Below are 15988 nucleotides of genomic sequence, written 5' to 3' on the forward strand. Positions count from 1 at the left end.
TGTGCTTTATCATATGTCCAGAATATTCCTGCGTTCTATGGTTACTATCTTGATGACATGGTCAATGACCAGTGTGAACAATAGAGGGGGCATAATACACCCTTGCCTTACTGAAGTTGTCACTGCAAGCTATTGGCTTATGTCACTATCTCTAACTGCACATTCGACATTATCCCATAGAGCAGTAATGCTTCTAATTATTTTTTGCTGGTATTCTGTAGTATGCCATTATTTTCCAAAGACTGTCTCTGTATGCAATGTCATAAGCCCTCTGGAAATCAACAAAATTTACCACAAGAGGTGCTTGCCACAGTGCACTTTCTATATTTCACCTGAGAACAAACATATTGTCTGCACCTGATCTCAGTGCTCTAAAACCTGCTTGTTCCTCTTTAAGTTGGAAATCTATTTGTTCCTTGATACATTTCCTTGAGACATTCCAGGATGATGTTGCACATGATTTTACCAGACATTGAGAGTAATATGATTCCTCTCCCATTATCACAGTTGGTAAAGTCACCCTTCTTTCACAGTTTTACTATAAGGCATTTCCTTCTCTGGGCTGGGTATCTTTCTTCACTCCACATTCAATCTGAAACCCCAGGAAAGTCTGGAGGGCAGATTCATCACTCTTACTAAGCATCTCTGCAGTAGTAATATCCTCTGCATTTGCTTCCCATTTTCCCTGATGGCTTTTCTAACTACAGTACCATTGTAATATCCCCTAAATCAACACTAAGGTCTAGTGGTAAGTCTTCATCATGTATTTCTAGTAGTTTACTTGGGCTTCACCCACTAAAACAGCCTGAAAACGTTCTGACTATCCTTTCCTTTGTTACTCTTGTGTACAAATAATCTTTCTAGTTATATCTTTCATAGGGCCTCCATTGCTTCTAAAGTTTCTTATTAGCTGTTTGATTGTCTTATACAAGGTCATAAGGTCCCCTCTTTGGCTAGCATCTTCAGCCTCTTGATGTTTTCTATCATCTGCCCTTTTATGTCATCTAGTGCTCCATTTTGCGCCTCTGTCTAGAGCTCTGTATTCTGCTTGCCTCTCCACATGCCTTCATGCAGCTCTGCATTTTCTAGATAATGCTCTCGGATGTTTTCCAGAGTATCAGTGGCTTGGTTTTCAAGATCCTGCTGCCTGGCAGATCCTCAAGCCTCCTTCTCTTACAACTTCTTCTCTGCAAATAGGTCCAGCCAGCCCTTTTCATCTGACTGGTGTGGGGAGACCCTTTCCAAGCCCTCCCTGACTATGGGTCCCACCTGGATCTCCTGCAAGAGCCCCTGTGCAGGTCTGTCTCAGCTACTCTTGTGTCAGGGCACCAGGACCCAGCTCCCCTGATACCCCTGAGCAGGAGAGCTCTGCCAGGCCCATTCTGGGCTTCTGTGGAGACCCTCCTAGATCTTTCCTCACCCTGGCCATCCTCTCTCTGACTGAGAAGACTCTCTCTTGTAGGAAGACTCATCCCAAACTATCATCACATGATGCCTGGTCACCTCATACCCCTCCCCCAAGACCCAAGACCTAACCCATTGCCTGAGACCAAATGAGTAGTCACAGATGGGGATGGACTCAAATTCCTTAAAGGTGGACGTGGATTTGTGCCACCAGCAACCATGTGGGCCACCTGTGGAAGGCACCACCCAACCCACCTTCCATGGGGAGGAGAAGCAGCTGAGAGCCACTTTAGACTTGACAGTCCACATTTTTCTGTTTTTCCTTCCAAACTGAGGCTGAACATTTTCCTCTGGAAGGCAGCAAGGGGTTCAGGGTGTGAAGGGGGTTGACTGTGGCAAGTAGGACAGAGAAGGTTTGGGGCGGTGCAGTTCTTAAGAGAGAGAAAAGTGAGGAGAAATATTTTACAAGTTCTGTATTTTTGACAATTTTTATTCTTTTCATCTATAACAGTTAGTGTGAAGCCTCTTTGCACCACATTCTATAAAGAAATAAAAAGTGTTATTCAAATAGAATACAGAATCCATGCACCATTCAATTACAACAGACGCTGGCAGCGGACCCTATGCTTAGGTTGCTTAATATTTTCCACAATAAAAGGTTCTTGCAACCTTTTTTGAGATGTGCTTACATGTCCATTCTTTGCAGCAGGCCTTTTGAAATTAGCAGGAGGAAAGCCACATGCTCCCATAGCACTGAATAAGACAGGGCTTCTGTGGAAGAAATAGTATGTGATCATATAATTAAAGACTGTATCACAATGCATATACACAGGAAGACTGAATTTAGGTTGCACAGGCAACCTAATTCTGGCATTTCCAACTTCCTAGTTCTTCTCTTTGCAACCTAAATAATTTTAAGAAGTACTGTATTTTTGCTAGGTCCATTTTTAAAACACATTGCTGTTTGCAGACACTAGCCATAGAGAGCTATTATTAGCAAACGGCTCCACACTGATATTGTGCTGGTCTCACTACTGTTTACACAACCAGTGTGCCATTTTGACAGCTGACTGCAATTCAAATCCCTCTGTAAACACTTTATATCACGTGTGATGCAAATTTAGATTAATCCTGAATTTCATTGCTTACGTACACCTAGAGTGTTGTAAGCGATACATATCAGGGCAAATCCTGTCTGCAGTGAAAATCAACAGGAGTTTTTCCACAGACTTCAGTGGGAAGAGAAATTGGCCTAGCTCAGACATATACAATTTTACACAGCTGCTTCTGAATCTGGTCCCTAAGATGGGTTAATTGGGCTGTTTTTAGCTGGGTCCAAGTTCCCAAGCCACAAAGAAAATGAACAAATAAACCATCTTGCTAACTCTTGTTTATTTTTTAGTCAATAGATGTCACTTAGATGGGAGCACAGCCTGTGATGTTAGAGTGCAATGAAATCTGTTACAAACATGCCTGAGTACAATTATTTCTCAATTTTCGTTCAGCTTTTTAACTCTGTTAATGAAATATTACTTTGTAGGATTACAACAGCAAGTGGGGAATGGTGCATGAAATAAAAAGCTGTCCAAAGCCTACAGAATACACACCATACAGTGACACAGACATGCTCAATGAGGTCAGTCAGCTGGTACAGAGAGCTTGAAAAGCACATGCTGTGCACGATGGACCTGATCCTGAGTGTGGGTCAGGGTCAGGGGTGCAAGTAGAGCAGTACCCTCCAGTATGCAGTACTGGCAAGAGATTTTTAAGGGGAACGGGGTACCAGAAAGACTGGGGTCTAGCCCCCCCTCAGGGGAAAAGGGGGGCTGCACTCTGCTCCTTAAAAGAGCAGAACACAGCTAGTAATTTATATGGCTTTAACAACATAATACATATGCTAACTAATTTAAACAAAGGATTTGTTTAAGTTTGTTAGCATATGTATTGTGCCCTTACATTGGTCAGGAGTCCTCAAGAGAGGAGGGGTGGGGGGACGGAAGGTGTTTATCAGTGTTTTTTATTCTGTTTTTCCCCATTGGTCTAAATTATCCATGACATCCATACTGCAGCACATCAAGTCCAAACCATTAGAGGAACGCCTCTGCTTGCACTGACCAGAGGATGTTTGGTTTCTTGTGTCAGCCCAGTTCTGCAGCCCAATGGGCATCAGATGTTGTCCCCAGCATACCTAGAATTCTTCTTTGCAGCCAAACTAGTCTACCGTGCATTTCGTTACCTGGAGCTGGAGCAGCAAAACAAAGAAAACAAACGCCTCATTTTCCAGCTTTGTGGGTGAGAGAACTATGTGATGATTATAATGCCAGACACTGACAGCCTTAAACCAGCTGCCTCAGGAATCTGCCAAGAACTTTGCTGAAAATATCTTCCTCATCTTAGCAAGGGGGCTAAGACTTATCACACTTGCCCACCTTTATTCGAATGAAGCTCCTTCTGATCCAACAGCTCAGGCATTGTCAGTTTCATCCGGAACAATTTACAAACTTGGAACCTAATCCTGTAAACCCTTTAATCACTTGATCAATCCCACTGAAGACAATGGGACTACTTGAGTGACTACGGACCACTTTTGTGTGCTGGTAAGAGTTTCAGGAGTCTGTTCCTATAAAGGAAGTTGAATCCCCCATTGAAATGCAGTGTTTGGGTACAATACCATAAAGCAGTTTAGGATACAGTTCTACTTAAAATTGGTCTTTTAATAAGCCATACATGTGCTGAAATGGCTCCTCACCCAACTCCCATATTCTGTATAAACAGACTGAATACACATATTTGGGGGGGAAGTGAGAAGTTAAGCATGTTTATGTTTGTATATGCAAAGGGAGGTGTCAGAGGGGATGGGGAGAGTGTGGGGGCCCTGGGCTGGGGGCAGGGTGGGGAGGAGTCACATGGAGAGTCAGCTGCCTCCTCTCCACTGGTGTCCCTCCCATGAGTGCAGTACCGGCAAGAAATGATTTCTATTTGCACCACTGGGGAGGGCTTTCATTAAACCCAGTGGAAGCGGCTCACAGGATTTGCTTCAAAGTGGATTCATTCAATAGGCACCAAACTCTTGTATGAGTCTTACAAGATTTTGTACAAAAATGATGGAAGTATGAGGTCAGTCAATCCCAAGATGTATTCGTTTCTGAAAGTGGAAGTCTCGCAAGATAAGACGTACAGTGATTTTTTTTTCACCATTGTGGAACGGAGTTTCATAAGAATGGCTGTTCTCACATGATTTTGGTTGCATCCAAAACACAACGAAAGAGACACTATAATTATTTGTATTGGTCTAGCATCTACAGGCAATCAAGGATTGGTCCCCATTGTCCTAAGCACTGTACTCTTCACCAACACACCCAGCACAATAAGAAGAGCCCTATCCCTAACTGTTTACAATTCAAAGGTATAAAACAAGAAAATAGGCCCCCATCCTGGTTTGGATCTGACCAAGAATGGCCTCACACTAAAAACTCATCTACACTGTGAAAAGGATTCAGATATTGAATTTCTGGTTATAACTACTCATATCCAGCAAAAGAAGTGAGAGCATGTAGGCCTGATTCTCCACTCACCTATGTCACTGCTGACAGTACACTTCAGTAGAATTACTCTCACTTACACCAGTGTAAATCAGAATAAGGCCCATTATTTCAGAATATAAAAGGCATGTTACTATTGACTGTGGTCATCCACACAGGTAATCATTCATGGATATCTTCGTCATGTCAAACTATTTCTAATTTCAGTGCGACTGTGAGTTCTTCTTGGTATTAGGTCACATGTTTTCACACCCTCTGAGTTTGGTTGTAAGTTCTAGGTCTGTACACATGGAGTATGGTCAGGTCTAAAATGAGGAGCAGCAATAGCAGTTATTTCAACCATTATTTCATGCTGATTTCCTACCTTTCCCTGCAGAACTCAACATTTTGAAATTGACAAAATTTCAACTAGATCAATTGTTGGTTAAAAAGTTTTAGGGGGTGGGGAAAAATCTGCAAAACCTTTCTTGAAAGTTTTCCCCATTCTTTTTTAAATTTCAAAAATGTTCTGTCAATTTCTTAACTGACCCCAAAAAAAGGATAAAAGACAGAAATGTCAACAAGACCAGGAAAAGCAAACTTTAAAAACAAAACAGCTGAGCTTCAAAATCTGTGTACCGTAGATGGAGTCTATCTGAAAGGTTCACTCCATGGGACCAAGAGGTTAAGATTTACAAAGGCCATGGAAATTCCCTCTTGAAAAAGTTGCACCTTTCCAGGGGCAGCTAAACACTTTGCTCCAAGTTCTGTACAAAACTCTGCTGATTTTGCTATTATGGCTGAAGCTGACACAGCAGAATTTTGTAGGGTCTTGGGTTGCACTTCCAGAGGCTGACACAAATGATTTATTAACAGCATGGATACTGTAAAGATAAAACAACGAGGAGTCCTTGTGGAACCTTAGAGACTAACAAATTTATGTGGGCATAAGCATTCATCTGATGAAGTGGGTTATAGCCCACGAAAGCTTATGCCCACATAAATTTGTTAGTCTCTAAGGTGCCACAAGGACTCCTCGTTGTTTTTGCTGATGCAGACTAACATGGCTACCCCTCTGAAACCTGTAAAGATAAAGGAAGTTTTACAGAAATCCAAAGGATCAACTAATGAACACTAAAACCAGGAAAAATAGGTTTACTATAGTAGTTCATATTACCCTCTCCTCCCCCAACACCAATACATAGATTCATAGGGTTGGAAGGGACCTCAGGAGATCATCTAGTCCAACCCCCTGCTCAAAGCAGGACCAATCCCCAAATAGCCCCCTCAAGGATTGAACTCACAACCTTGGATTTAGTAGGCCAATGCTCAAACCACTGAGTTATCCCTAGTCTCTCTTGGTAGGTAGCATGTATCCTTTGTGTCAATTGCTGGGTATTCTATAATCAAATCAGGTCAAACTGTTCATTGAACAATGGGCCCAACTTTTGATCTGATTTATACAGGTTTTATACCAGTGTAATTCCACTGACTTTACTGAAGTTAGTCAGGGTTACAACAATGTAATCTGTTGAAGCCAGGGCAATGTTTCTCCGCTCCCATTCCCAATCTTTGTCTCACAGCGAGAGAGAGGGGTGGGGGTGAATTTGATGGAAGGAAAAGAGTATCTCCAGACCCTTGCTGGCTGAGCCCTGTTGAGAAGCAGTGCAGATGGTCTGCTGAGAATTTATGAATTGGCTCCTCCTAAGAGCTAAATTAGTTTCCTGAGAGACAAACTGGATTTGTTGCTATAGGTTTAAGTCCTACGTCTGTCTGACTGCTTGAAACTCAGTCGGTCGGCCAATCCCTTTTGTATTCCTTCTCCGCCATGGTAATTAATATGATTCTGTCATGTCTTCAGCCAGGTAGGGCTCACATCTGACACCGTATAGCAGTTGGTATTACTGATCCAATCACAGCAGGAGTCCCCCCCTCCTCATCTCTACCCCCTTCCTTTGCTGAATATTTTCAGTCTGATGAGTAAGGGCAGCAAAACCCACTTTGTCATTCTGCTGAGATTCACCGGCCTTCCCTCCATTTGGTGTTATGCTCTTGTCCCCGTATTTCAGTGGCTTCCAGGGGAGCATTCATCCACTTATCTGATACTGTGTTGCCCCCTAGCAATAGATACTTAATTTCTCTCATGCTTCATTCCACTCCATTCAGTTCCTACGGTGCTGACTCCCTTCTCTGCAGTATTCCCAAGGTTTCTCCAGATCATGCCCTTTCCTATGTTACACCAAAGTCCCTTAATCTTGTCCCTCTGGGGCATTAGTTGAGTCAGACACATTTTTACTCCACTGTGTGAAAAAAGCCTAACTTACTGCTACGCTCTCTGCCACAGCTATTTATATACAATGGGCTAAATTCACCCAGGCAGAAACTCTGCAAGGGGTTTAGCTGTAGCTAAAAGCAGCTGCAATTTCCCCCTGCCAGGGTGGCAAGTAAAGCCTGGAAAGTAGGGTAGAGAGAAAGGGGAAACTAACTGGGAAATATGGGGCATAGCCAGATTTACTGGAGAATGTGTTAATTTACTGCATCCCCTGAACATTCTCTTCTCTCTTCCTATGGAGCCACTTCTCTGGCAATGTGCATCGCTCCAGTCCGGGCAGGGGTGTGGGCGGTGGGAGGGTTGGTGAATCTAACCAACTCACAGGGAGCTTTGCAGGGGTGGACAAGGGGGCTTTTCTTTGTGAGGACTGCCTGGGTGTCTCTTGCTGGGAGAGTAAGAATGGACAGCTGGTTTTTGTGTGTGGGAATGGAGGGGAAAGTCAGTATAACCAGTGTTGTTGGGCTAATAGCAGGATTTATACTTTGGAACTTTCAGCACTAAAAACCTGAGCTTCTATGGCTCGAGACAGAAGAGTACATTCCTTAGGAGGAACCTATTGCAAACTCAGACCTCTTATATGGACCAGCCACTAGAGGGGGACAGTGACCCACAAACTGCTTATTTGAGTTCTATGCATGTCTCAAACTCTTTCCTAATCACTGAGAGGTTGAAGGAGGACACACAATGTTACTATACTCCCCTACACTGATTTTTTGTTTGCGTATTCAAAGGTGTGCATGCATTTGCTCATGTTTGTGGAGGCAGTGAAATAGCAACTTGTGACTCCTGCAGCTGTTTGCAACCTCAGCAGCATGGGGAAGAGGACTTTCACTTGGAAAAAGTTTTCTTCTGATCTTCTCGTTTTACCTATTCAATTGCTTTCATTGCTCTTAATTATCATAAAATATACTCTTAGACAAACACGAGCAAAGCTTTCCTGTAGTCAAAGGGAATGTCTGTGCCATTATCTTATCACTATTCCCTGCACAAAGAATAATTCAGATTCTACAGCATGCTGGGTATTTGAACATCTTGTTTCACTCAAGACTGTAATTCAGCATAATCCTACTATGTTGCTAATTGTCTTTGCATATGTTTTGCTTAATTTATTTTCCTTTGACACCAACTCCCAGTGATATCTCCAAAAGTAACTAGTAGATGCAGTTGTCTTTGTCTGAACTACATAATCTCCCTAACAAGATGATGTGACTGAAGTGGGAATTTTCTGTAATATTTTTGTGAACTATCAGTATGACTCTGTACCTATCACTTTGCTATTGCCACCCAGTGGATGCAGAAGGGTTAAAATGCTGCTTCTGGGGCAAAAATCAGGAGACAGGACGTGCTTTGTCACATAGCTGTCTCATTTGATCAGAATGGGTCACTAAGAACTGGCTGGAACCAACCCATCTCAATGGAAGACCCTACAGAGACAATGGAAACCCCAACAACTGAACAATTGACACTTATCCATGGGAGGCTCCCAAGAGGCTGAACATGTGCATGCGGCATGGCTTTGTGGCAGGATAACAATGGGCAGAAGTGACAAGGACAGGGCTCACAGAAACAATAGTCTTTTAGTTGGGACCGAGACAAGAGACACAGAGACAGACAAAGGAAGTGAAGATGGTTCCTACAGCAGGATGGCTTGAGGAAGCTCTGGTGCTGGCCAGCCTGAACTCTGCCTTAACCTTTGCTTCGCTATATGAAACCAAGGACTCCCCTATGCTCTGTTGTGAAAAGACTGCACAGAGTTGCAGCACATACTTGCCAAAGTGCATTAATCCCTGAAGAGGAACAGGAATCTGCCTCCCACTGGGCAGAGCTGACAGTGAGAAGCAGGAGAAGTGGAGCCCCAGGCTCAGATTAGGAGGCGCTGAGGTCCCATGATCTATCCTTGTGGAAAAGTCTGACCTCCCTTGCGGGTCTGGCACATTAAGGGGATCCTCCCAAGCAATTCCTTAAAGCCAGGGCCCAGCGCAGGTCCTATGAATCTGTGACAGAAATATATTCAGTCTAGGAATTGACTCCACCTCAGACCCAATTCTAGCTAATGGCAAAACTCCCATTGACTAGCACTGGTCTCACCAATGATAACTGATCATGGATCAACACAAACCCAATGTTAATGTAGCAAAATGGCAGTAAAATGTCACTGGCTAATATCACCACTAGTATAGCAGCATGGGACGATATTCGTTCCAGACTGTTTCAATCAATTAGTAAAAGGCGTTTGTTCATCCTTGGCTATGGAATCATTATTTTCCTTTCCCCTTCTGCTCTGCCACCTCATTTTATCTTTCCGCATTATAAAAGCATCCAACAAATAATGAGACAAGTGGGTGGGCATTCCCACTTGCATCACAGTTATATAGTAACATATATAAATATCACAATGCTTAGAAACCAGTGGGATGGGTGCTGTAGAAATACTTGAGAGAGTTCAGAAGACAAGACAGCCTATTCCCTGACTTTTTAAAGAATAGGTTCTATGGCTAGAACATTGCTTTTCACATGACCCACCAAGTGATCTTTTAATGGGAATTTTATGATGTTTAAGTTTTATAATCCTTAGCATCTGATCCTCTTGATGTGGGCTTGTTCTAGGGGAAAATCCCAGATGTGTAGTCCAATTAAGACTTCATATGACTCTGGAGTAGTTGTTTACATGTACCGATAATCTCACACAACAATCTGATATGGATGGACAGAACCACTTCTTTCACTGGGAACAACTACCATGCAAATGTGGGTCTCAAATCCATTTTGGATGAGTGCATTTATTAAGTAAAGTCTGTATGACAAAGTATCATTTATTACAGCTTTTCCTCATTACTTTTGCCCTCTTCAACACTAACATGACATCCTCCCAGTCACCTGACTACTATTTTGTTTCAAACATAGTATGGTGGTGTTCCACTACTAAACTAAGCCATGCAGATGACAGCACTGGTACAAATATACAGTGCCACACAATGCAACCTATCACCAAGTTCATAATGGTTCCATATCATCATTCATTGCACCACACATGTGCATTTCATCCTCTGAGCAAACTCCATTGCTGCTTCTGAAGATGCAGCCACATGAGGCTTCCTAGGAGACTATCCAAGTACAGCTTTGTCATAAACAGTTAAGGGTTAAGGTTTTTTTCTACCTGTAAAGGGTTAACAAGCAGTACCTGCGGACACCTGACCAGACGACCAATCAGGGACAATATAATTTCAAATCCCTGTGGAGGGAAGTTTTTTTTTTCTGTTCTGTGTGTGTTTAGAGAGTCTCTCTTGGGAGTTGAGGGAGTCCAGACATCTTAATCAAGTCCTCCCAGGTTTCTGCAATAAATTCTTCTATTCAAGCTAGTGAGTATTAGCAAGGAACTAGTATACTTATACTTTTATTTCTGTATTTGCAATTCTGTGTTTTGCTATAGAATTTCTTTAATTCTGTACTGTTATTGCTTTTACTGAGAAAGAAAGGAGGGGGAATTCTCTCCAGAGATTGATAAGTTTAGACCCTGTGTATTGTTCCATCTTGGTTACAGAGACAGTTACTTTCTTTTTATTCTTTAATAAATCTTTTCTGTAAAGGACTTGGTTGATCTTTCCTTGGGTGGATTCTCAGGGAAAGGGGAGGAGGGAGGCATCCCTCTGTAGTTGGATTCCGGTATCTCTCCTAGGAAAAGGGAGGGGGAAGGAAGCAGGGGGGAATGGTTTATTTCTCCTAGGTGTAAGAACTCCATGGATTTGGGGCTCTTGGGATCCCCAGGATTTTGGGGAAGGACTGTGTCCCAATACACGTACATTATTGGGTGGTGGCAGCTTTTACCAGATCTAAACTAGGATTTTAGTTTAGGGAAACCAATGCAGGTCCCCATTTTGGAACCCAACAGCTCTAAGTGGGGGTGAGACCTATGACATGGTGGCAGTGGTGGTAGTAGTATATGTAATACTGCATGTGTTTTAGTAATCTGTTTATTTTACAGTTCTAGGAGGAAATCACCGCCAGTGGTTCCCACTGTTGGCGATTTGGGGGGCGTGTCATAAACAGTTAGTTGCAGGGGTATGACCAGAAAGTAATTTAGCATTTCCCATGATTAGATCATGGGCCTTTGAGAAAACTAGATAGTAACAATGGCAAAAAACCTTCAAGAACCAAAAATGAAAAAGAAAAACAAAACAACAAACAAACCACGCCAAATCTCTTTTTGGAATTGTTGCAAACATTTTCACTAAGATAGGAACTCATCTGGAAGTTTTTCAAAACTGTGGCTTAGGTTGATTTGTTTTCCCAAACAGATTCATCCATCCTTAATCAGCAGCTCCAGCTGTCCCTGCTGGGAAAGTCTGCATCTCTTTTCTGTTTGTCCCTGGCTGTGCTGAACTGGTATTTCCAGAAGTAATTACCTCATCGAAGTGCAGTTGAACACCCAGAAATACTAAGAATTGCAAATTCAATGCCAGCTATGCTGATTCACCATGCTGAAAATGCCAGTTCAGCTCAGCGAGGGGTGGAGGGGGAACATGGAGAGATAGGACATTACCAACAGACGCAGGCTGCTAGACAGCTGGAAGAGAAAGGGATGGCTGACTGTTTCTGAATTATGGATCCAAGACAGTGTCTCAATTAACATACAAACTACAGTTACAAAATAGTTAGATAAGAGAGATATCTGTGCATAGATGTATATGCAGCTAGTTAATATAAAAAGGGCACCATCTGCTGGCACGTAAGAATATGTAACTTTGCCATTAGTAAGTTAAATAAAATTGTTGCTGCTGCTGCTATCCACTGCAAATTACTTCCAGAATCCTGCTCTTAATACAAATCATCCTGTTGTTCTGAACTAAGTGAATTGGAATTGCAATCAGAGTTGAATAAGTAGATTAAAATACACTAGCAAGCACCTCAAGGGGTATAGAGAAGATGTTATTTTTGCAAAGGTGATATTTTTAGTCTGTCCGTGACACAAACATTTTACTGTTTTCACAACTCAACATCATTTTGTATGTAAAGTCTTACTGAATTCCCACAACGTGTTATACAAGGGAGTCATTTAGACTGCTAATATTAAATGGCATTATACGTATGGTGTATATAGTTATGAAACCACAAAGTTTTCTCCTCTGTACTACACCTTTACTTTTCAAGAGTACCCCCTCGACCCTCTGTATAACACTCCATGAGTTATTTCCGGATGGCTGCTCTGACAGAGTCAATCATAGAATCATAGAATCTCAGGGTTGGAAGGGACCTCAGGAGGTCATCTAGTCCAACCCCCTGCTCAAAGCAGGACCAAACCCAACTAAATCATCCCAGCCAGGGCTTTGTCAAGCCTGACCTTAAAAACCTCTAAGGAAGGAGATTCCACCACCTCCCTAGGTAACCCATTCCAGTTCTTCACCACCCTACTAGTGAAAAAGTTTTTCCTAATGTCCAACCTAAACCTCCCCCTCTGCAACTTGAGACCATTACTCCTTGTTCTGTCACACATCCAGTCTGAGCTCTCGAAATAAAGGCTTCATATCTGTTCAGTTGTTGTTTTCTTTAAACTAAAATAAAAGAATCCATTAAGGAAAGTACAGTACATGGCTGCTCTCTGACTACAGTAAAGCACAACACTATTGTCAATTGTCTCATCTTGAAGGACCCCAAAGAGCTAAACTGACTGCTGGTATTTAAATTGCTTGTTTTCCACTGATCAGAGCAATGGAGAAAAGCAGCAGTAATACAGGTTTGGGGAGGGGAAATGAAGAATAACTTCTCTAATTGAAACTGCAGGATTAATTTAGGCAGGGAGCATCAGAGCTGGCATTTGGCCAGAACACCAAAGTTAGGACCCTTACTCTCATGAAAAGGACCATGGGATCACTTTATCATTTAATAGGTATGAGTAGTTGGGACTACTATTTAAATATAAAAGACAGCAGCCAAAACATCTCTATTTTCCCTGTTAATCTGATATGTAATTCATTGCACAGGCTTCGCCAGTCCACAGGGAGTCTCTCTCACGGGGCTTTGTGCCAGTGATGCCTATCCATTGTTACTTGATGCAGACTGAACTGTGAAAGCTAATACCTTACACAAAATCCAATATTCCTTTATTCATTATGAGTAAGTCATTTTATATTTCATATTAGCAACATCTTGCCAGTATTTAGGTCTGGCTAATAACTGTAAAGTGTTGCTTCACGTTCCATCTAACTTGATGGAAAGGCATTACAGTAGTACCAGGTATCTCTGTCATTCACTTGTTACAGTATTTAGCCACTCACTCAGAACAACTTTGCCCCAGATATCCTTGAAAGTCCTCTCATGGATCAATACTGCTTAAAAGAGAGGAAACAAAAGGTTGGAATAAATTATCAATTTTCAGAATGTAGAGAGGTAAATAGTGGTGTCCCCCAGGGGTCTGTACTGGGACCAGTCCTAATCAACATATTCATAAATGATCTGGAAAAAGGGGTAAACAGTAAGGTGGCAAAAGTCGAAAGCAGACTGTGAAGAGTTACAAATGGATCTCTCAAAACTGGGTGACTGGGCAACAAAATGGCAGATGAAATTCAATGTTGATAAATGCAAAGTAATGCACATTGGAAAACATAATCCTAACTATACATACAAAATGATGGAGTCTAAATTAGTTGTTACCACTCAGGAAAGAGAGGTTGGAGTCACTGTGGATAGTTCTTTGAAAACATCCACTCAATGTACAGCAGCAGTCAAAACACCTAACAGATTGTGAGGAATCATTAGGAAAGGGATAATAAGACAGAAAATACCATAATGCCTCTATATAAATCCATGTTACACCCATATCTTAAATACTGCATGCAGATCTGCTCATTCCATCTAAAAATATATATATATTTGAATTGGGAAATGTACAGAGAAGGTCAATTAAAATTCGTAGGTGTATGGGGCAGCTTCTATATGAGGAGAGATTAAAAAGACTGGGACTTTTCAGCTTGGATAAGAGATGACTAAGTGGAGCTATGATAGAGGTCAACAAAATCTTGACTGGTGCAGAGAAAATGAATAAGGAAATGTTATTTATTCCTTTACATAACACAAGAAGTAGGGGTCACCCAATGAAATTAAAAAGCAGCAGGTTAAAAATAAACAAAAGGAAGTACTTCTTTATACAGTGCACTCCTTGGCAGGGGATGTTGTGAAGGCCAAAGTATAACAGAATTTTAAAAAGAACTAAATAAGTTCCTGGAGGATAGGTCCATCAATGGTTATTAGCCAGGAAGGGCAGGGAGGCAACACCATGCTCTGAAGTGTCCCTAGCCTCCGTTTGGCAGAACTGGGAATGGACGACAGGGGATGGGTCACTTGATGATTGCCTGTTCTGTTCATTCCCTCTGACGCACCTGGAATTGTCCACTGTTGGAAGGAAGAATATTGGGTTAGATGGACCATTGGTCTAACCCAGTATGTTCATTCTTATGTTGTTATGCATGAGTAAGGTTGTGATTATGTCACGGAGTTCATGGAAGTTATAGAATCTGTGACATCCAGAGACCTCCATGACATTTTCTGCCTTGGTCCCCTAGCAGCTCCTAGCCCCAGGGCAGCAGGGGAACCCCAGAGTTCCCAGCCCCTGTGGGTGGTGGGGGGCAACCTGCACCGAGGGTGGCAGGGAATGCCCCCTATAGCTCCAGCCGCCGCAGGCAGCAACGGGACCCTGGAGCTCCCACTTCCCATAGGCAGCAGGGCCCCACGCAGCTGCCCAATAGTGACAGTGGTGGGGGGACCCCACAGGTGCCCAGCTCTGGTGGAGGGACTCCCAGCAGCTGCCCAGCCACAGCGGGTGGCGAGGGGCCCCGCACCCCAGCTGCTGTGGGTGCTGAACTTCCCCCTTCACTTCCTCCCCATTTTGTCAGGGATATTTTTAGTAAAAATCACGGACAGGTCAGATTTTTGTTTATTGCCCGTGACCTGTCTGTGATTTTTACTAAAAATATCAGTGACAAAATCTGAGCCTTATGCGAGATATACATTCCACCACTAGTCTGTGTTAACTGTGTGCAGTGCTTAAACACATATCAAATATGTTGACTATTTCCATTCCAATGCTGACAAGAACTTCTTGTAGAGAAAGTCTAAGAGGCACATTCCTGCCATGTAATTTCTGAACATTGCGCAGAGCCAGATTCTCCAGCGGCTTTCACTCTGTGTTGCCGTTTACACCTGTGCAAAGTGGGTATAAAACACTAGCACTCACTTATACACTGACTACAGAAGATGCAAGGAGGTGGAAAAAACAAGCTCACAGACTATTCAGTGGCTGAACTGATTAATTTTCAACAACATAAATAGGGCAAATGTGCCTTACATCCATCTAATCCAGGGGTTCTCAAACTGGGGGTCGGGACCTCTCAGGGGGTCACGAGGTTATTATATGGGAGGTCGCGATCTGTCAGCATCCACCACAAACCCCGCTTTGCCTTCAGCATTTATAATGGTGTTAAATATATAAAAACTTGTTTTTAATTTATAAGGGGGGTGTACTCAGAGGCTTGCTATTTGAAAGGGGTCACCAGTACAAAAGTTTAAGAACCACTGATCTAATCTCAGTGATCTCAACAGGACTGAACAGGTATAAGATAAAGCAGAATTTGGTCCACAAACGTGAGAGAGGAATATGATGGCTAAAACTGCATTTTAGAAAGATTGTATTAGCTATATTTAGTTCCATTAAAAAATAACAAGTTGCTGCCTAGTTATA

This window comes from Mauremys reevesii, linkage group 1 (genome assembly GCF_016161935.1).
Source record: "Mauremys reevesii isolate NIE-2019 linkage group 1, ASM1616193v1, whole genome shotgun sequence".
Classification (NCBI taxonomy): Eukaryota; Metazoa; Chordata; order Testudines; family Geoemydidae; genus Mauremys; species Mauremys reevesii.